This window comes from Macaca fascicularis, chromosome 16 (genome assembly GCF_037993035.2).
Source record: "Macaca fascicularis isolate 582-1 chromosome 16, T2T-MFA8v1.1".
NCBI classification, from domain to species: Eukaryota; Metazoa; Chordata; class Mammalia; order Primates; family Cercopithecidae; genus Macaca; species Macaca fascicularis.
The window spans coordinates 76,331,448-76,352,579 of record NC_088390.1 but is presented as its reverse complement, the minus strand read 5'-3'; the positions used below and the strand labels follow the sequence as shown (position 1 = coordinate 76,352,579).

Below are 21,132 nucleotides of genomic sequence, written 5' to 3'. Positions count from 1 at the left end.
TTAACTTTTTAAATATGAGACAGGATCTTGCTATGTTGCCCAGGCTGGTCTTGAATTCTTGGGCTCATGCAATCCTCCCAACTCCTTAGCCTCTCAATTAGCTGGGATTAGAGGCACTTGCCACCACGCCTGGCTCTGTGGCTTGCAAATGTTCAAATACTATGTACCAGGGCCTTAACAGAATTGCTAATGTAGTTGTCATAGTAGTTGCATAGTAGAAACAACAGCAAAACCTTCAAGAACAATAATTAATTACTAATTACTTTTTAAACATTGGAGAAAATAGTATTGTACCAAAGAGTAAAGAAGACAAACTGGAATTTCTATTAAAGAATTGCCTCTTTCAGGAGGTGCCTATATGATTCACAATTGCTTTCTAATAACTGAACTAGGAAATGAGAAATCAAAATTGGCTCTGAATTCAACTATTTCTGTAATAATACGAAATACAGCCATCATATTTGGGAATAGATATTACATTTTATTTGTTTAGGGGATTGGATATGAACAATACTGAATGTTTAACTTCTAGTTTGTTTATTTGTTTATTTATTTTTTTTAAATAAGCCTACGGTCTATTCTTCCTTTAAATGTTTTTTGTGTACTTAATGTGTTACAAATACAGAGTATTTGTAATACTCTGTAATTTACAAATTGTAAATACTCTGTATTCGTAATACGTATGGCGAATCCAGAAAGTAAGAAATTACAACCTTATTTGTTAGGAAATTCAAAGTCCAGAGAGAGATAACAAGTAACAACAGGAAAAGGAGGACAATAAGTGAAAACTTGGCTGTATAACCAAAAGCTAAGAGGAGAGGTGGGGAAAAGTTCACAGGTAACTTAAGGTGGTTCTCCAGGACAAAAGAAGAATTCTTTGGGTAGTCAGGGTAAGAGAGGTCCTTTCAGGTAGAAAGAAACCATGTGAAAAAGCAGAAGGCAGGAAATGGCTCGAGTAGCCAGATTCCGTGGGAACTGTGAGAGACTTCAAAGAAAGCCTGGAGGTATATGAAATGTAGGATTGCAAAGAGCTCTATGTGCTGAGATAAGGAGACTGGATTTATCCTCCAGGCAGTGGAAAGCCGATTACGTTTTTTTCTAACATTTTAGAAGTATCAATCAGGCAACACTGGAGAGGATGGATTAAAAGTTCAGAGGAGAATTGGGGGCAGAGGCTGGTAGGATGTCATGGCAATAATAGAGAAGAGAGATGATAAAGCTTATTAATGTGATGAGCAGAAAAGCAATTATATGAAATATTTAGAACAGCAGTGGCCAATAGAATTCTAACGAAAGCCACATATGTAAGTTTTAATTTGCTGTTAACCACATTGAGAAAGTAAAACCAAGTATATGCAATTAATTTTAATAATGCATTTTATTTAACCTAATAGATAAAAAATACTGTCCTTGTAACATGTAATTGATAAAAAAATCATCAGTGAGATATTGTACATCCTTTTTAGGTACTAAGTTTTCAAAATCCAGTGTATACTTTAAACTTAGAGCACATCTCAGTTTTGGCTAGCCACATTTCAAATGCTCAATGACCACATGTTAGTGACTGCCATTTTGGACAGTGCCGATTTAGAAAATAGAATCTGTGAGACACATGGGTCAATTGGATAAATGATGAAAATAAAAGAATAATATCTACCATTCATTGAGTACTAAATATGAGACAGGATAATAATCATATATTATCTCATTTACACTCATACAATCCTGTCAGGTAGAATTTTTTTGACACCATAACAGGCTTAAAGAGATTAACTAGATGAAAATCACATAACTTGCGGTGACAAAAGTTGAACAAAGGTCTGTGGAATGGGATAGCTCAGACTCTTAACCACCAGACAATACTGCCTTTGAATACTTGTAAAAGTGGAAAGAGGAATTGAGGTTGATTCTGATCACGCTAGCATGAAAAAGCTGATTGACAGATAATCATACCACTTATGGCTATTGCTGTTAAGCGAGAAATCACAGGTATAAAAGAGAAAGATAGCTGTTTTTAGAGTTGTTGACTGAAAAATATTATTTCCCCCTACTGTTTGTTTATTGGCTATTGTGCCAAACTAGAGTATAAAATCTCCGAGTACAGATATTATTGTCTGTTATTGTTGTATGACAAGTGCCTAGAATAGTGGCAAGCATTCTGTTGGTATGCAAAAAATATTAAATAAATAAATGGGTGTATGGATAGATGGATGGATGAATTAATATCCATAAGATACCACTAATGAGAAAATTGGTGAAAATTTCAGGTAGGAAGTAAAGATTTAGGAATGACCATATTTAGGAGATAGTTAAACATGGGATATTGACTAAGAGCTCACATAAAAAACATAAATACTGAGAAGGGAACCACGGTGGATGTTAACCCAAGGGGGTTTTGGAGAAAAATGAAAATGGAGAAGGAAACCAGGAAATGCAATTCAGAGAAGTAGAGTAAATAAAGGAAATAATCATATTGAGAAACTCAAGAGAAGTGAGACTTTCAGAAGAAGGGAATATGCTTCCATGTCCAATAAAGAATTGATGTCACCTCTATAGAGATTGTGGTGAGTCCACTGGGTTTGGCAAGATGAAGTTCATTGGCTACTTCATAAGGCTTGTTTTGCTGGAAAAGAAAGAACAAGAAACAGGTCGCTCCCGGTTGAAGAATTAACTGCAGTCTGACAATTGAGAAAATGAATAAAGATACTTGTCTGTGCATTGCTTATTATAATGACTGATTGGAAGCAAAACAATTTCAAAAATGAGAGACTGGTTAAATAAAGTACACCCTTATTAGTAAAGCACACATAATTCTTGTAAGCTTCTATTCGGGTATACAAAGAAGTTGCTTTATTTTTCAACCCAATTTTTTTTCTTTTACAATAAGAAAGCAATCCATCTGGAAATTCCCCTTCCTCACCCTTGCAGTCATTTCTAAGTTACTGAATTCTTCAGTAAAATAGGGTGATGGGAGAGAGAGAGGAGAAGGATTAGGCAACTGGTCATTGGTTGGCATCTGTGGGTATATGATCCATGTGTTTATTATTCAGTCTTACTCTTGGCTGTGGTTGTCTCTTTTCCCTCTGTTATTGAGATGTCCACATGCTTGTCTGGTCCTGAATGCTGCCACTGCAGATTTCTCATGTGATGTGCCCTTGGCTCAGGTTTCCTTCATTTTGGCCAACACATTTGTGTTCATCTGACACCCACGTCCCTTACAAAAGCGCAGAAAAGTTTGACCCTTCTCCCAGACCAGTCTGCAGCCACAGATGTCCTGGGACTGCACCAGATTCTCTCTGCCTTACTTTTATTGCTGCTCAACTCTTATGATGGTGGTGTTGGGAAATTGGGAATGCCACGCCCAATTGCTCTCTATTCTCAGATCACATCATTTAGGGATTCTCTATCTTCCCTACTCCCTAGGTTGAGTATGAAAAGGGCATAACACAAGCCTGCTTATTTCCAACTCTCAATCCCTCGCTTATAAGACCTAGTTATGGGCTGGGTGCGGTGGTTCATGCCTGTAATCCCAGAACTTTGGGAGGCCAAGGCAGGTGGATCACTTGAGGTTGGGAGTTTGAGACCAACCTGACCAACATGGAGAAACCCTGTCTCTACTAAAAAAAATACAAAATTAGTCAGGCATCGTGGCACGTGCCTGTAATCCCAGCTACTCGGGAGGCTGAGGCAGGAGAATGACTTGAACCCAGGAGGTGGAGTTTGCGGTGAGCTGAGATCACGCCATTGCACTCCAGCCTAGGCAACAAGAGTAAAACTCCATCTCAAAAAAAAAAAAAAAAAAAAAAAAAAGAAAAAGAAAAAGAAAAAAAAATCCTAATTGTGTTTCCATGAACACTACCCACAGTTATGGCATAAAATTTTCAACACTAGATTCCTGAAATACTCATAAACTCAACATTTCCTTTCTGCTATCTCTAGTTCGTCTACTTTGAGTTATGAAAGTGTCTTTTTTAAATGCTGCCTATGCTTCTTCAGTAACACATTTAGGTTAAGAATATTAAGTCTGGTATATATGGAGAGACTGAGAAGGAGGTGGTGATGAGCAGGTGCAAGGGTATGAGATGGTGTCAGGGAGGGTGTACAGGAGGAAACACATTAGTTCATACTTCAAAATATTATTCAGCTACACCATGGAATACAATTTACCCACTAGCAATGGCATCGCAGATTGAAATGCAACGTAACTCAACTATCTTCCAACCATTAAAAATGTAATATTTATATTATAAAATAACGTGAACAGTATAGAACCATTTTATGCTTCCAAAGTACCTTTATGCATAGAGGTATCCTATAAATATATAAAAGTTGATAACAACGATCATCTCTAGTTATTAATATATGGTGGTGCCTTCTGACCTCTTCTCTGTATTCCTGTATCTCTCTCTTCTAGGACTATTCTATTTTTTAATTTTATATAAGGAGCATGTTTTCCTTTGCAACAAAAACATCCTCAGTTTTCATTTTTTTCAAAGCTGTGGAAGGCAGAAGAGTGATGGGTAGTAGCTGGAAGCAGATGCAAGGTCAAAGGAGGGTTTGTTTGGAATTGCAGAAATTTGTTCATGTTTATAACTGAAAGGAAGGAGCCAGTAGAGAAGGAAAGGCTGAAGATATGGAGAAAAAGGGGGTCATTGTTGGGGCAAGGTCTTAAAGAAAAACAGAGGGTGTGCAATGTAGGATCAAGAGTACAACTGGAAGGATGGCCATCATCCCGAAAAGAAACACTTCTTTCTTTAAGAGAGAGAAAAACAGATTTATTGGTATCCCTAAACATTTATAGGAGAGCAGAAACAGTACCAGGGAGAGCATAAGGAAGCCACATGAGAGTTCATCCTCCTGGGGATGAGGATGGGCCTCTCTGAAAAGGGTTTGAGACAAATAGCTTGCCAGACCTTCTACGAGAATAGAAGAGCTCACTGAAGACAAGGAAATCTTTGCCCTAATTGCCCAATCATACTGAATGAGCAGTTGTAGTAGGACCTATACATTTTAAAGGCACCAAGCCACACATCTGTAAAATTTTCTCTGGCTGTGCTCAAAGATCTGAGTAGAGGAGCAGAGAGAGATTCAGACTCCAAATTTTCAGGGCAGAGATATTCAAATAAATGGGGTGAAAGGGTTTGAGTTTGTCAGGATGCTTCATAAATTTAGTAATAGCCAAATAATATATTTGAAGCCCTTGAAAAATGAAAAGCCAAGAGGCAGCTCAAAATTATTTTTGTCTTCTGTTTCAGTCACTGAGGTCACTTCTCTTTAGAATCATGAAAGTGTCCAGTAAATAACCAGCTCCTTTTTCTAAACAATCTTCTCCCCTGGGAAGCACAAAAGCAGATTCTTGCTTTTCAAAGAAAACAATAATCTTTTCTAGGAATTTTGGACCTCAGAGTAATCCATAAAATAGTTATTGCAATACGTTGGCTTCTTATTATTCTTAGGATTCTTTCTCTCAGCATCAAAGGAAGAAACCTCTAGATCAGGTTATGACCTTCCTAATCAGAAAGAACAATGTCTTCCTTTGCAGTTGATGCTTATAAGTCTTCCACCACACTTTCCTGTGGCCTATTGTAATTTTCACATACCATAATCTCTCAGTGATCCTGCCTTTCTAATAGGGGTTTCAGTTTTATCTTCTCAGAGAGAACAACACAATCTAAGAGCTATCTAATTCTTTAGCTTTTGCATTTTTCCCTTCTTAGCATTGGAGTTATTCCAGAAAACAGCTCTAGTCAAAAGGACTATTTACATCTATCATCAGACATTATTATTGAGGAAACACAACTGCATGCAGATATTGCAGTGCCTTTCGCGTGCATAGAAATGATCATGATGAAAAAGCATTGTTTCAAAGATATGAATGGACGTGAAGAAACCTGTAAACCCAGGTTTCAATTCAGGAGCCGTCTTTACTTTCTCTTAAGCCCTATTGAAAAATTGGGAACAATACTTTACATCACTTATTATTTACACAATTCTTTCCCCAAGTATTCAATGATTTTCTACTACCTGTCTCTATCAATCAAACTTTAGTCTGCACGCAGAATGTGGATGATTCACTGGCCCCTGTTTCTAACCTCTCAGGCTATTTTTCAAACCCTTGGAGCCAGCTAAGCAGCTTTGCTCATGATTCCTCATACAGGTCTCAAGTAATGCTGCTCAACACCTTTGCTCTTGCTGATGGCTCTCCCTACCCACTCTCCACTTACCCTCTTACTCAATGCAAGACACCTTCTCTAGGGACCTCTGCAATTAGCCATCTTCTGTGATCACTGGTATCTCTGGACAATTTGAACACAGAACCCTCTGGGACCCTTTTAAAAACACACATTCCCAAATGGTGGTTACCAGAGGCTCGGGCTGATAAGATGGATAGAGAGGTGTTAGTCAAAGGCTACAACATTTCAATTAGGAGGAATAAGTTCAAGACATGTATTGTACAACATGGTGTCTATAGTAAATAACAATATGTTGTATTCCTGAAAATTGCTAAGAGTATATTGTGTTTTCAAACCCCCAAAAATGACATGTGAAGTAATGCATACATTAGTTAGCTCAATTGAGTCATTCCACAATGTATACATATTTCAAAAAACTTGTTGTTCATGATAAATACATGCATTTTTTACCTCTCTAGTACAATAAACAAATAAAATGAATAAATAAAAAAATAAAATGAAACAACCTAGTAACCATACATTAAAAAAAAAAAAAAATTCCCAGAATCTCATGACTGGCACATCTAAGTCTACAGTCCAGCATGCTTCCTCAACTTCAATGTGCTTATGAATCATACAGGAAAATTACTAAATATGCGATTCTGATTCACTAGGTCTTTGATGGGGCTGGCAATCCAACACTTCGAACAAGTTTCCAGGCAATGCCAATCCTGTTGGTCCTCAGGTCACACTGAATAGCAAGGGGATAGTGTAAGACTAGGGAAGTTGTACTATTATTTTTTTTTTTCAAACAATTTTGATGCAACCAGCCTAGGAACAATTAATCAATATGCATTTAGGAACTACCACTCCCTACTCTTCTGGCTGTTGGCATGTGCTCTCCTGCTTATTGCAGTTATTTATCTATATATAGGTTTGACTTGTATCCTCCACTGTCCTGTAAATTAGTGAAAAGTACAAGGATATTTGATACCCCTTCAGACTCCTCCACTGAACAGAATGTCCACAGAGTCAATGGCCAATTAATATATGTTAAAAAAATGAATATTGCTGCTGCTTGATATTAAATTATTGGACAGAAAGTGACTTCAGGCCAGGCTCCGTGGCTCACGCCTGTATTCCTAGCACTTTGGGAGGCCAAGGCGAGCAGATCGCCTGAGTTCAGGAGTTCGAAACCAGCCCGACCAATATGGTGAAACCCTGTCTCTACTAAAAATACAAAAATTAGCCAGGTGTGGTGGTGGGCACCTGTAATCCCAGCTACTTGGGAGACTGAGGCAGAAGAATTGCTTGAACCCGGGATGTGGAGGTTGCAGTGAGCCGAGATTGTGCCACTGCACTCCAGCCTGGGCAACAGAGCAAGATTCTGTCTGAAAAAAAAAAAATAAGAAGAAAGAAAGTGACTTCAAAGAGGTTGCCATAATAAATGCTAAATGCAGAGTGAAAATGAGAAATGATTTTAAATCTGAGATTTTATTTGAATTTTAACATATGCAGCTTCCATTAAGTAGGAAGGATGTCCACAGAGTCAATGGCCAATTGAAAGGATACATATTAAAATCCATGGCTTGGCCTCTCTGGTGACACCTCGCCATGTTTCTCTGCCATATTTATTATTCATCTGGCCTTGGATTTGTCTTAATTACAAGGTGCCTTGTTTCCTTCTTCTCACACCTGATTTCAGGATGCTGAGGTCAAACCCTCTGCTTTTCAAGTTCCCTGCATTACACTGTACCTTGTTTTGAACACCTGAAATGCATAAAATCTAGGGTTAACATGGATTTTATGTTGTCCTTTGGGGCAGGAAAATATAAAACCTGAGCTCCAGGAATTGCATATTTCCTGTCTTTATTGGTCATAAAGCTTTCATAGTGGGGCAGGTGGCACAGAGACAAAATCGACTAAATCCTAGCAAGTCTCTTTCCCAGATGAGGGCTAGCCTCTCCTTCCATATGAAACCTTATTAAGACACCTGCACAGAAAACCCACTGCAGTGCTCAAGCCCATTTTAAGTATGCAATTCAACGGTTTTTAGTAAAGTACCTAGTGGTGGTGCATCTGTCTCACTATAATCCAGATTTATAATGTTTCAATCATCACAATAAGATCCCTCAGGCCCCTTCATAGTTAATGCCTGTTTCCACCTCAATTCCAGGTAACCACTAATCTATTTTCTGCCTCTATAGATTTGTATTTTCAGGACTTTGCACACAAGTGGAATCATACTATTACATGATATTTTGTACCTGGCTTATTTCACGTAGCATAATGCATTCAAGGTTCACCCACATCATAGCCCAAATCAGTGCTTTATCTTATTATTGCTGAATAGTATTTCATTGTATGAAAATACCACATTCTATTTCTCCCTTCACTAGTTAATGCACATTTGAGTTGGCTCCACTTTTTGTCGGTTATGAATAATGCTGCTATGAACATGCATGTATATGTTTTTTTGTGGACATATGTTTTCATTTCTTGGGTAGAATTTCACTTCTGGGTTATGTGATAAATGTGTTTCACTGATTAAGAAACTGCCAAAGTGTTTTCCAAAATGGCTGTACTATTTTACGTTTCTTTCAACGGTGTGTGAGGCTTCTGTTTCTCTGCATCCTCAACAATTGTCATTGTCTACTTTTTTGTTATCACCATCCTTGTGGATGTGAAATAGAACCTCATTGTGGCTTAAACTTGCATTTCCCTAATGACTAAGATATTGGGCATTTTTTTTTTATGTGCTTACTGATCATTCGTATATCTTCTTTGGTGAAAAGTTTCAGTAGAGTTACTTTCTTCTTATTGTAAAATTGTCATAATGCTTCTTATTTCAACTGATTTCATTTATATGTGGATGACAACATAAAACGTGCAAAGACCAACCATTCTCCAAATAGAAAAGGGCTGAATAGGCTGGGCACTGCGGCTCACGCCTGTAATCCCAGCACTTTGGGAGGCTGAGGTGGGTGGATCACCTGAGGTCAGGAGTTCAAGAGCCTGGCCAACATGGTGAAACCCCATCTCTACTAAAAATACAAAAAACTAGCCGGCCGTGGTGGTGCATGCCTGTAATCCCAGCTACTAGGGAGGCTGAGATAGGAGAATCAATTAAACTGGGGAAGTGGAGGTTGCAGTGAGCCGAGATTGTGCCATTGTACTCCAGCCTGGGTGACAAGAGCAAAACTCTGTCTCAAAAAAAAAAAAAAAAAAAAAAAAAAAAAAAAAAAAAAAGGATGAATAATATTAATAGTAGATATAACAATAAATACATTTTAGGAAATGTATGCTTCATGTTATAGTATGAAATAAAAATGTTTTATTAACCCAAAAGTTTTCCATTAATTAACTTGAATTTCAATTGACACAGTTCAGTTTTTTTTTTTTCTTTTTCTTAACTCTCTTTGCCACCCCTCAGTCCTACCCTCTATAAACCTAAATACCACGGTAAGCTATTACAGCACTGGGAACAGATGGTGAAGGTTTCCATAAAAGAGAAAGGGAAACAGACCTGTCTGAAGTAAGGTAAGTAAACACAGAGCACATGAATGGTGAGAACTAAAATAGATTGTTAAGTGCAAATTAAAAATAGCATGATTACTCAACTTGCTTTGGGAAAAAAAATCTTTTTAGAAAATGGCTAATAGAAAGTGTGCATAAATCAAAAAATTTTTAAAAGTCTTTGGAACATGGCCATACAACATTATTGGGGATAATAAGTAAAACATTCAGCAACAGTAAAACAGAGTAGAAGAAATTATCTAGATAATTTAGTAACAATTCAAACTTTTATAAGGGAATGCTTTTTGTCTTATTTTGTCTTTATGAAAATAAAAAAAAAACTGTTGACGTAAATTAAACAAGAGGATATTATTCTCTTTTCCAGTTCTATTTTATGGATAGTCACAAATATTAAAAGGAAGCCAGATTTTCTTCTTACTTTGAGTTTCTTCTATTAATGAAAAGAGAAAATACGGAGTAATCGCTATTGTTACCGACAACACAGGTTATTGCCTTGAACTGAGCCAGAAGACTCTTAGTTTGCTTATTGCTGTTATTAATGTTGTAGCTTTTGTTCTTTATTTATTTGTTTTTCTGATTTAATATCCATATTTTGGAAAAAATACTTAAGACTTACTTTAATTTCCATATCCTCTTCACAAAATAGAATAGAAAGTGTAAAGCCTTCTCTGTGTGATGGAAGAATGTTTTTTCAGTCTTTGAAATCATGTGTTGTCTTTGGAAGGAACTTCTGTTACTCTTCTAATCACCAATTTAGATCATCACAGGCTTTGTGGAGTGACTATATATACATGTCATGTGTGAACAGCATTAAACGATGGTTATTATTAATGTCATTCTTACCTTTGTGGGGTTTCCAATGTACAATACTTTCATAGACATTGCCTCACATAATAATATATACCTCACAGTATAATTACGGGAGTTATTATACCCACTTACAGATTTAAAAATTGAGACTCACAGAACTTAACTAGCCAAAGAAATACAACCAGCAAGCAAGGATGCCAAGCCTTAAACTCTGCTTCATCTGATTCCAAATGCTGCACACTTTTGAGATATAACTTTCAGTTTACAGCTAGAAGAGTTCTTCAGAAGAAGCATTAGGATAATAATACAATATTAATTACTTATTTTAATAATTTACATTTGCATAAATAAGTAATTACATTTCTAAGAGGTACAAATAGAGAAACATTTTTACAGATGTTTCTTTTCATTAAAATCTTAGCGGTGAACAGAATATTTTGAAGCAAAAAATCTAGAAAGACAGAATAAGAGTTAGTATTTGCATTTCCCAAGAACCGACCTGCCTTACTCCAATTCCTTTGTTTATATCCGCATTTTATTTCTCTCTGGGAACATGGAAATGAAAAGTGACTACAAGCATACAGGAAATGCAGATGAATAACTTAACCAGGAAACCCAGACATGGTGTATAGGCCTTGAAATTCCACTGTTTGGCTTATTTAGTTTGTCTTATTGGAGGCAGTGTTCTTAATTCCATTCTTGGCCACACCACTTTCACCTATGAGTGAGACCCACATGAACAGAGAGACCACAAAACAAAGTAAATTTCTTGGGCAGAAGCCACCTTCACCAGACTCTAGTAAGACCAGTTCTACCTAATTACTTTAGAATTCTTCCCCCTGGCAGCAGACAAGGGAAGTGAGGAAGGACTGGATACAACTGGAAAATAGTCTAGCTGGCTTTAGGATATGAGACTAAGGTCAACCTTTCCTACCCTTTGGGGTAAAGCCCACCCACTCAATTTTCAGGCGAGATGATGGAGGGTCCACTTCATCCCTTGAGCCATGGAGATGGTGGCAGTGTGGCAGAACAGGAGGAGTTCTAACAGCCTTAACCTTATGAACCTCATGACTCCTTACTTAGCTTCAGCCTTGCCTTAGAAGGTAGTTGTAAAGATCAAATGGGAATATTCTTTGTGCAGTGACAGGCACACTCTCATTAAATGTGGGGTCTCTTCCTTTTCTATGTGAAAACCAGGTGTAGCATAAAACCTCAAGTATGGTACATTTGAAAGAGAATAAGAAAGGAGGAAAAGAGAGGAGATAGAAGAGGCAGTTACAATGATATGAAAGTTGGTGTTTCAGATAACTCATTGATAAATATACGTGATATATATACGCGCACACACACACACAAACATTTGGTATAAAATTTAGGGGTAGTATCAAGGCTGGCATAAGCACATGATTTAGTTCTTGCTAGTATTCTTACTTCATCTTCTAACACTCATTCTCCTTGTCTGAATACCTTGCCTTTTCTTGGAAGAGGATATTACTTAGGACAGCAAGTTCAAAGATTTTTTCTATCCAGAAAATTCTGCTGTCACTTATCCACATAATCTTACTCTCACTAAATCTACATCCGATTGTATATCATGCAGCTTCTTTGACCACCTATTTAAAATAGAAATTCCTGATTTCACTGGCAGTGTCTTTTTCTTCTCCTTGTCGCAAGCTTTCCAATGCACTTACAATGACCTGATAAAATGTATTTACATTATAACATATATATATATATATTTGTCTATTTGTTTATTATGTCTCCACTCCCATCTTCTCCATGTTACCCTAATATTCCAGGACTGGAAAAAGAACATTGTCTTGTTTATTTCTGTATCTATAGACCCTAGACTAATGCCTTGCACATAGTAGTCGCTCAATAAATACTTGCTAAGTGCATGAACAAATATTTACTTCTTCATTTCAGACTCTAAACTAGGAAAAGTGTGCATTTCAACAAGCCTAAACCATACAATGTAATGAAATATAAGTTAATTCCACATATGTAATGCATCTTGCAAGCCTTACTTAAAAGTAATTTCATGAAGTTATGTAAATATGTACAAGGGAGTGCAATGCCTTATCGTTGGCCATGAAATCCTGGCAGAAAACTAACATTGTGTTTCCATGTCGAAGGCCTTCCTGTGTGGTCACCAGCTTCTATGTTATCAGTTCATAGGAGTCTACACCTTTTTCCTTTGAGTCACTTCCTATGAGCTGCACATTTGATTATGGTAATTAAAGAAAACGTCTTCCTATGTGAAATAAGGTGTAAGAAAACAATCAAAAAAGTAAAATGGTGAGAACATTTCTCTGAGCAAAAGCAATTTCCCCTTTGAAAGTGTTCTCTATTATGGTCTCTGTGGAGTCATCTATTTTCGGTCTATTACTTCTCAATGATGAAGAACAAACTCATCTCAGGGAACTAAAATACCAAGATAAGTCACAAAGGTCACAATTGGTAGTCCTTGTCAATCAAAATTCATAAGGTACAATTTCATTAAAATGAACTCACAACAGTAACTTCCAGAGAGCTAGTAAGTTTCTTTAAGAAGAAGACTGCTCCTCTTGTATTGTATGATATTAACAGCATAACATATTAAAAAGATATCTTCCAGAACAACATAAAAAAGACATCTTCCAAGGTTCTTCTTTACAGAATTTAGTTTATAAGATCCTGAGGATTCTACATCCAGTATCTCCAGAAACTTATGCAATTTCCAAATGGTTCTTTTTACTTAGAATTATGTTCGATCATTTAACACACAGTTGGAACCTTTGTTACGTACATTACACGGTGCACTGTTAACATTTTAATTATAATGTTAAAAATCAAGAACCTTTGCATACAAATCACTGTGTCAGGTGCGGCTAAAAAAACAATGATGATCAAGGTATGGTTTCCTATTTCAAAGGGTACCCAACTTAAGTGGTATGGACCATCAAAATATATATTATCTATATAGCAAGAAAGCATAATAATACTACCAGGAAGTGGATGATAAAAGGAAATGAATGTCTCAGACACAATTGGCTAGAAAAACAGGGAGAAGAGGAGGAGATGTCGTTTTCAGGCTATGGCAGGTAAATGGCTTATCTTGGTCACCATCCCAATGGAGGGTGGAGGGAAAAAAATTTCTTTTGCCCTTTGATCCCAGTTGGCTCACATTAGCAACACCATAAACTACTCTAGTTACTATCTCTAGAAAGCTTTCTCATCTGAGCACGTATTGCTTTGGGCACACAAATGATACTACTTAGCAGTAGATGCATATGTGATAAATTACTTTTATAAACTTTCACACGAGAGAACTTAGCTGTTCTCTACCTTTTTCGCCCATCAATAAGGATAGTACCTGCAAATGGAATGCATTACTAGATTCTGAAAGAAGCTAATCCTTGTGCTTGGTTAGTGTTGACTCTTTGCTTGCTCAAAGGGATTAAACATGAAAGTATCTCAAGAAGTAATGATATGCAAAAGTATGTTTCCATCCCCATTTTGGGGGGAGAAAAATGGTAGAGAAGCATCAGTCACACTTTGTGTCTTTGTGAGAGACAAAGAGTATAAAATCTGATTTCCCAGCATCTAAACATCCTTTGAATATGAAGCAAAATGATAAGCAAGAGAAGCATATCATTTATCATCTAAACCTGAATACATTTTGGAATAAAGGGAGCACTATTAATCATTACTCCTGAACAACAGACTAAAATCATGGCTATTGCTGCACACCAGGACTTGTGGTTACTCAAAGGATAGGTAGAGGTTGATACGGTTTGGCTCTGTGTCTCGACCCAAATTTCACCTTGACTTATAATAATCCCCACATGTCAAGTGTGGGATCAGGTGTGGATAATTGAATCATGGGGGCAGTTTCCCCCATGAGGTTCTCATGATAGTGAGTTCTCAGGAGATCTGATGGTTTTATAAAGGGCTTTTCCCCTTTGTCTGGCACTTTTTTCTCCTGCCACCATGTGAAGAAGGACATGCTTGTTTCCCTTTCCACCATGATTGCAAGTTTCCTAAGGCCTCCCCAGCCACGCTGAACTGTAAGTCAATTAAAACTCATTTTTTTTTTTTTTTTGAGACGGAGTCTCACTCTGTTGCCCAGGCTGGAGTGCAGTGGTTGGATCTCAGCTCACTGCAAGCTCCGCCTCCCGGGTTTATGCCATTCTCCTGCCTCAGCCTCCCCAAGTAGCTGGGACTACAAGCGCCCGCCGCCTCGCCCGGCTAGTTTTTTGTATTTTTTAGTAGAGACGGGGTTTCACCGTGTTAGCCAGGATGGTCTTGATCTCCTGACCTCGTGACCTGCCCGTCTCGGCCTCCCAAAGTGCTGGGATTACAGGCTTGAGCCACTGTGCCCGGCCTAAAACTCTTTTCTTTATAAATCACCCAGCCTCAGGTATGTCCTTATAGCAGTGTGAGAATAGACTAATACCGAGGTGGAAATATACTTTGTACTATAAAACAAAAGGAGCATCCAGTATATTTTGCCTTTTCCTCTGGTGATATGATTTGGCTGTTTCCCCACCCAAATTTCATTTTGAATTGTAGCTCCCATAATTCCCATGTGTTGTGGAAGGGAGCTGGTGGGAGATAATGGAATCATTGAGGCAGTTTCCCCCAATATTCTGGTGGTAGTGAGTAAATCTCATGAGATCTGATGGTTTTATAAGGGGCAACCCCTTTCACTTGGCTCTCATTCTCTCTTGTCTGCCGCCATGTAAGATGTGCCTTTAGCCTTCTGCCATGATTGTGAGGCCTCTCCAGTCATGTGGAACTGTGAGCCCATCAAACCTCTTTTTCTTTATAAATTACCCAGTCTCAGGTATGTCTGTGTCAGCAGCATGAAAATGGCCTAATACATCTGGGAACCTAGACCCTGGACATATTAACAGCTCAACTAATCTGAAGCTGTGGCCTGCATTTGAAACTGAAGAAAAAAGGAAGAGAAGTGAAGGTATAGAGTCAGGATTTTTTTCACTGCAATCTGGAGATTCCCAGTGGCATAACAACAGATATTTAGAGACAGTGGATACTGGCAGAGCAGCAGCCAGTGTCAGGGGTGAAGGCACAAGAGACAGCAATATCAAAGGTTTGTTTATGAACAGTAATACCATGAAGTCCATTGGGGACTCCTTGGCTGCACCTTTCCTTCCTTGATTTTTCCTTGAGTCTGGTTCTCCAGCTTGAATCTGAGTGCTATTATAGATCTGATCAGCAATCCCTTTTCTGCTTAAGGTAACCAGAGTGGGTTTGTTGGTTTCTGTTCCAAACAAGAATTCTGACTAGAACTAGTATGTTAGATTCCATAGATGATGATGAAGATGATGATTTTTCTCTTGACCATTCTAAACTGAGTGCCTCACTTATTAACTGGGGATTGCACTAATATATAATATAATAGCATTTCTCTAATGATATCTTTTGATTTTTAAATACTTTACTAAAAATAAGTAAGAATTTTGTAACCTAAATCCTTTCCCTTTCTAGTCTTCTAAAAAAAGAAATCAATAGGGGCATTATGAAAGAAAGAGCCTGAGATATTTTAAGAAGTCACATACTGCTCAGTTGAAATAAAATATTCAAGCTTTTGAGGCCCTTGTCAAATTATTTACCTTCATTTTTAGATGTAGCAGCTGAAGTACTGAAATAAACAAATATTCATTTGGAAGATTACAGATGGCGAATATTAACTGCTGTGTATATCAAATTTTTAATGGAGCTTTATAATTATAGTTAATGGATTTCGTAATTGCTAGGGGCCTAGGGAAATGGAGAAATGTAAAGGATGCTAGAAAGCCAAGGAAGATAAATATTTGTTGGGATGGAGATATATAACACACTCATTGAAGTTTTCTAATTTAGGAGAATATGAAAGGAGAGCATGTGGTCCTTGTCTATGAATTGGACATCCCATAATAATAATGCAAAATCCACAATTTTCTACCAGAAGACCTCAGTTGGACTAGTTAGAATCAGAACTTCTATTAATTTGGTTTAGGAGTCCACGAATTACTGGGAACCACCTGATATTGCTGCAAAATGCGTGAGGGGAGCTGGAGCAGTATGAGTGACCTCTTTTTAAAGAGAATGGAAAGGGAATAGCCCTAGAGCCCTGTAATTAGATTTGATCTGCCTTAGGACACATTCTGCTTATTCGGATAACAGCTTGGGACCCAATTCAACTTCTTGTGAATGGCTATTAAAGATGGGAGACCTAGCAGCTGCCAAGCTACGATCCAAGGTTAATTACCAAGCATTCTTTCCATCACATATCATGTCCAGCACAAGGGGAAAAACCTAAACTATAAGACAATATTGCTTTGAGACCCAGGGTGGAAAATTAGGATATAATGAGCATTTGGTACCACTTGTTCCTTCCCAATCCATTGAAGCTACATAAGTAGAACTTTTTTTTTTTTCCTAAGAGATTATTAAGAGTGTAGAATTGGGTTGGCTAATGAAAATGGGCTAAAAAGAAGCGGAAAAAATAATTTCCTTACTCAAGTATCCCTCTAGTTAACTTAAACTCTATTTGAAACAATACATTACCTTACCACATACATTTTTTGACATAATTAATAGTCACAAAATTTAAATAGAGGACTTGCAACATCCTCCTGGGATTGTCTCGGAGGTGACTTGCTGTACAGAGCAAAAGACAAAGAATAAAGATGGCTGACTAGACACAGCGAGGAAGAACTTCTCCCATCTAAAGCCATCAGACTACCAAGCAGACCAGATACTCCAAATAGAGATTCTTCTGAAAGAATGTGCTGAGAGTAGATGAAGAGACAATGCAGACACAGGAGCTGATGAAGGAGGAAGTTGGGAACCCTGTGTGCAACTGACGAACACCAGAACTCATTCCTGACCCTGAGCCACTCCTAAGGATAGTAGTGAGTGAAATAACTGCAGTGCAACCTACTCTTGCCACAGATCTCCCGTGTCCTAGCTGCAGATCTTATTACCCCTGTGGACATGTAAGTTGACAGGGAGATCTGCCTGGAGAGTTGGCAGAGACAGAGCCTGAATCTATGCAGAGCCCAGGGAGTTTGGTGTAGGGATAGCTGCAAAGGAAATCAGCAATAGGTGCCTATCTCCCAAGGGTCTCTATACTCCCCCAGCTGGCTCTGACCTTTGCTAACAGTCAGACCTGCAGAGAGCAGGGTTGTGCAACCAGAGTAAGATCGATGTGCCCCCTTGTCTGCCAGTCCCTTCCGGAGTCCTACCTGGAGGCTCCTTTGGGAGTGGAGACCCAGTGCAGCCTCCGCTGCTCTGCTGGAGCACATTTGCGACTGACCACTGCCATAGCACTTTTACCAGCAGCCCCCAGCCACCTGCTGGCATGCTTTTTTTTCCAGTTAGCTCCTGCTATCACACTGGAGCACTTTCATTGGCAGCCCCCAAGGGGGTGCTTTTGCAGGACCCTGGGAGCACCTTGGGCCCCCCAGCACAGCTACTGCTTGATTGTGAGGGGCCAGAGGGCAAAGCTATCAGCCCAGTCCCAGCCCCCTGGATTTAGAGAATGTCACCCAGGAATGCGGAACTGAGCCTTGGCCCTCTGAAGGCATCTAGAAATGAAGCCAATCTACCATACCTCAAGGGAAGTGAAGAATGTAAAAACAAAGAGCCCCATCCAAAGGATATCAACTTAAAAGAAAAAAGTTATATTAGTTCTCACAGATGAGAAAGAACCAGCACAAGAACTTAAGCAACTCTAAAAGCCAGAGTGTCTTCTAATCTCCAAACAACAACAGTAGTTCCCTAGCAATTTTCTTTAACCAGATTGAAATGGCTGAAATGACAGATATAGAATTCAGAATCCAGTCAGCAAAGAAACTCAGTAAGATACAGAAGAAGGTTGAAACCCCACTTAAGGGCAACAGTAAAACAATCCAAGAGTTGAAAGATAAAACAGCCATCTTAAGAAAGAACAAAACAACTTCTGGATTTGAACAATTTACTATAGGAATTTCAGAATTCAATTGGAAGCATTAATGACAGAATAGGCCAAGCTAAGGGAAAAATCTCAGAGCTTGAAGACCATTCCTTTGAATCAACACAGGTAGACAAGAATAAAGAAAAAAGAATCAGAAAAAGGAAAGAAAAAACACCCTGATTTAAGAAATGTGAGAGACTGTGTAAAGAGATCAAACATATGGACTCATTTGGCATTCATGAAAGAGAAGGAGAAAGAGTAAGCAACTTAGAAAATGCATTGAGTATATGGTCCATGAAAATGTTCTCAATATCACTAAAGAGGTCAACATGCAAATTCAAAAAATTCAGAAAGCTTTTGTGAGATACTATACAAGACAACCATCCCTGAGGCACATGGTCATCAGATTCACCAAGGTCAACACAAAAGAAAAAAATCTTAAAGGCAGCTAGGGAGAAGGGGCATGCCACTTACAAAGAGAACCCAGTCAGGCTAACAGTGGATCTTTCAGCAGAAACCTTACAAGCCAAGAGAGATTGGGGGCCTATTTTCAGCATCTATAAGGAACAGAAATTTAAACCAAGGATTTCATATTCTGCCAATCTAAGCTTCATAAGTGAAGGAGAAATAAAATCCTTTCAGACAAGCGAATGTTAAAGGAATTCATTACCACTAGAACTGCCTGAAAAGAGGTCCTTAAAGGAGTGCTAAACAATGAAAGAAATGAAATGAAAGGTACCTGCCACCACAAAACACGTAAGTACATAGCCCATGGACACTATAAAGCAACCGCACAATCAGATCTACTTAACAACCAGCTAACAACACAATGACAGAATCAAATTCTCACTTACCAGTATTAACTCTGAATGTAAATGGGACAATGCCCCATTTTAAGTGGGACATGAACACTTAAAAGGCATAGAGTGGCAAGTTGAAAAAAGAAGCAAAACCTTTCTGTCTGCTGTCTTCAAGAGACTTGTCTCAGATGTAATGACACTGATAAGCTCAAAGGAAAAGATTTCAGAAATATATATCATGCAAATTGAAAAAAAGAGCAAGAGTTGCTATTTTTATATCAGATATAACAGACTTTAAGCCAACAATGATCAAAAAGGATAAAGAATAGCATTATATAATAATAAAGGGTTCGATTCAACAAAGTAACTATCCTAAATATATATGCACTCAACATTGTAACACCCAGATTTATAAAACAATTTCCTGGAGACCTATGGAGACACTTAGATAACCACACAATAATAATGGGAGACTTCAACATCCCACTGACAGGATTAAACAAATTATCGAGGCAGATGATTAATAAAGCTATTCTGGACTTAAACTCAACACTTGAACAATTGGACCTAATAGACACAGAACACTCTATCAAACCACAAGAGAATATACATTCTTCTTATCTGCATGTCACAGATACTCTAAGATTTACCTCCTGCTTGGCTGTAAAGCAAATCTCAAAGATTCAAAAAAAAAAAAAAAAATAGAAATCATACCAAACATACTCTTGGACCACAGTGCAATAAAACAGAAATCAATAACAAGAAGGTATCTCAAAACCATACAATTACCTGGAAATTAAACAAGCTGCTCCTGAATGACTTAGGATAAAGAATAAAACTAAGATAGAAATCAAAAAGTTCTTTGAAACTAATGAAAACAGAGACAACACACCAAACTCTTTGGTAGATAGCTAAAGTAGTATTAAGAGGAAAGCTTACAGTGCTCAATGCTTACATCAAGAAGTTAGAAGGATCTCAAATTAACCAACCTAACATTGCACCTGGAAGTACTGGAAAAGCTAGAGCAAACTAACTCCAAAGCTAGCAGAAGAAAAGAAATCACCAAAATCAGAGAAGAACTGAGCAAAATTGAGATGAGAAAATTCATACATGAGAAAAATCAACAAAACCAAAAGTTTGTCCTTTGAAAGAATAAACAAGATTAATAGACCATTACCTAGATTAACAAAGAAGAGAGATTTAAATAAGCATAATCAGAAATGACAAAGTGATATTACCACTTCTCCACAGAAATGCAAAAAAAAACCTCAGAGACTATTATGAACTTCTCTATGCAGACAAACTAAAAAGCCTAGAAGAAATGAATAAATTCCTGGAAACACACAATCTCCCAAGAGTTAACCAGGAAGAAATTAAAATCCTGAACAGACCAATAACAAGTTCCAAAATTGAATCAGTAATAAAAACCTACCAAACAAAAAAATCCCTGGACTAGATGGATTCACAGCTGAATTCTACCAGACATATAAATAAGAGCTAGTACCAATTCTACTGAAACTATTAAAAAATAATAATAATAATGAGAAGAAATATCCCGCTAACTCATTCTATAAAGCCAGCATCATTCTGACATCAAAGCCTAGCACAGATGCAACAAAAATGAAAAGTTCAGGCCAATGTCTCTGATAAACAAAGATGTAAAAATTCTCAACAAAATACTAACAAACCAAATCCAGCAGTACCTCAAAAAGTTAATTCACCATGATCAATTAAGCTTTATTCCTGGGATGCAGTACTGATTCAAGATATGCAAATCCTTATAGAGGCTGGATATTAGACCTTTGTCAGATGCATAGTTTGCAAAAATTTTCTCCCATTCTGTAGGTTGTCTGTTCACTCTTTTGAT

The 21,132-nt window shown here is 37.7% G+C and overlaps 1 protein-coding gene across 13 annotated transcripts in view; it reads right to left on the bottom strand.

Annotated features, from left to right (window-relative positions):
- KCNJ16 (potassium inwardly rectifying channel subfamily J member 16) overlaps positions 1-21,132 on the bottom strand; it is a 173,366-nt gene that overhangs the window by 86,910 nt on the left and 65,324 nt on the right. The window contains exon 8 of one of the 13 annotated variants that reach the window (XR_010581968.2): positions 461-2,623. The exons of the other annotated variants lie outside the window; for them this stretch is intronic. The gene's annotated coding sequence lies outside the window, so the exon portion shown is untranslated. Of the gene's footprint in view, positions 1-460; positions 2,624-21,132 lie in introns of those variants that run through there. 13 annotated transcript variants of the gene reach the window in all.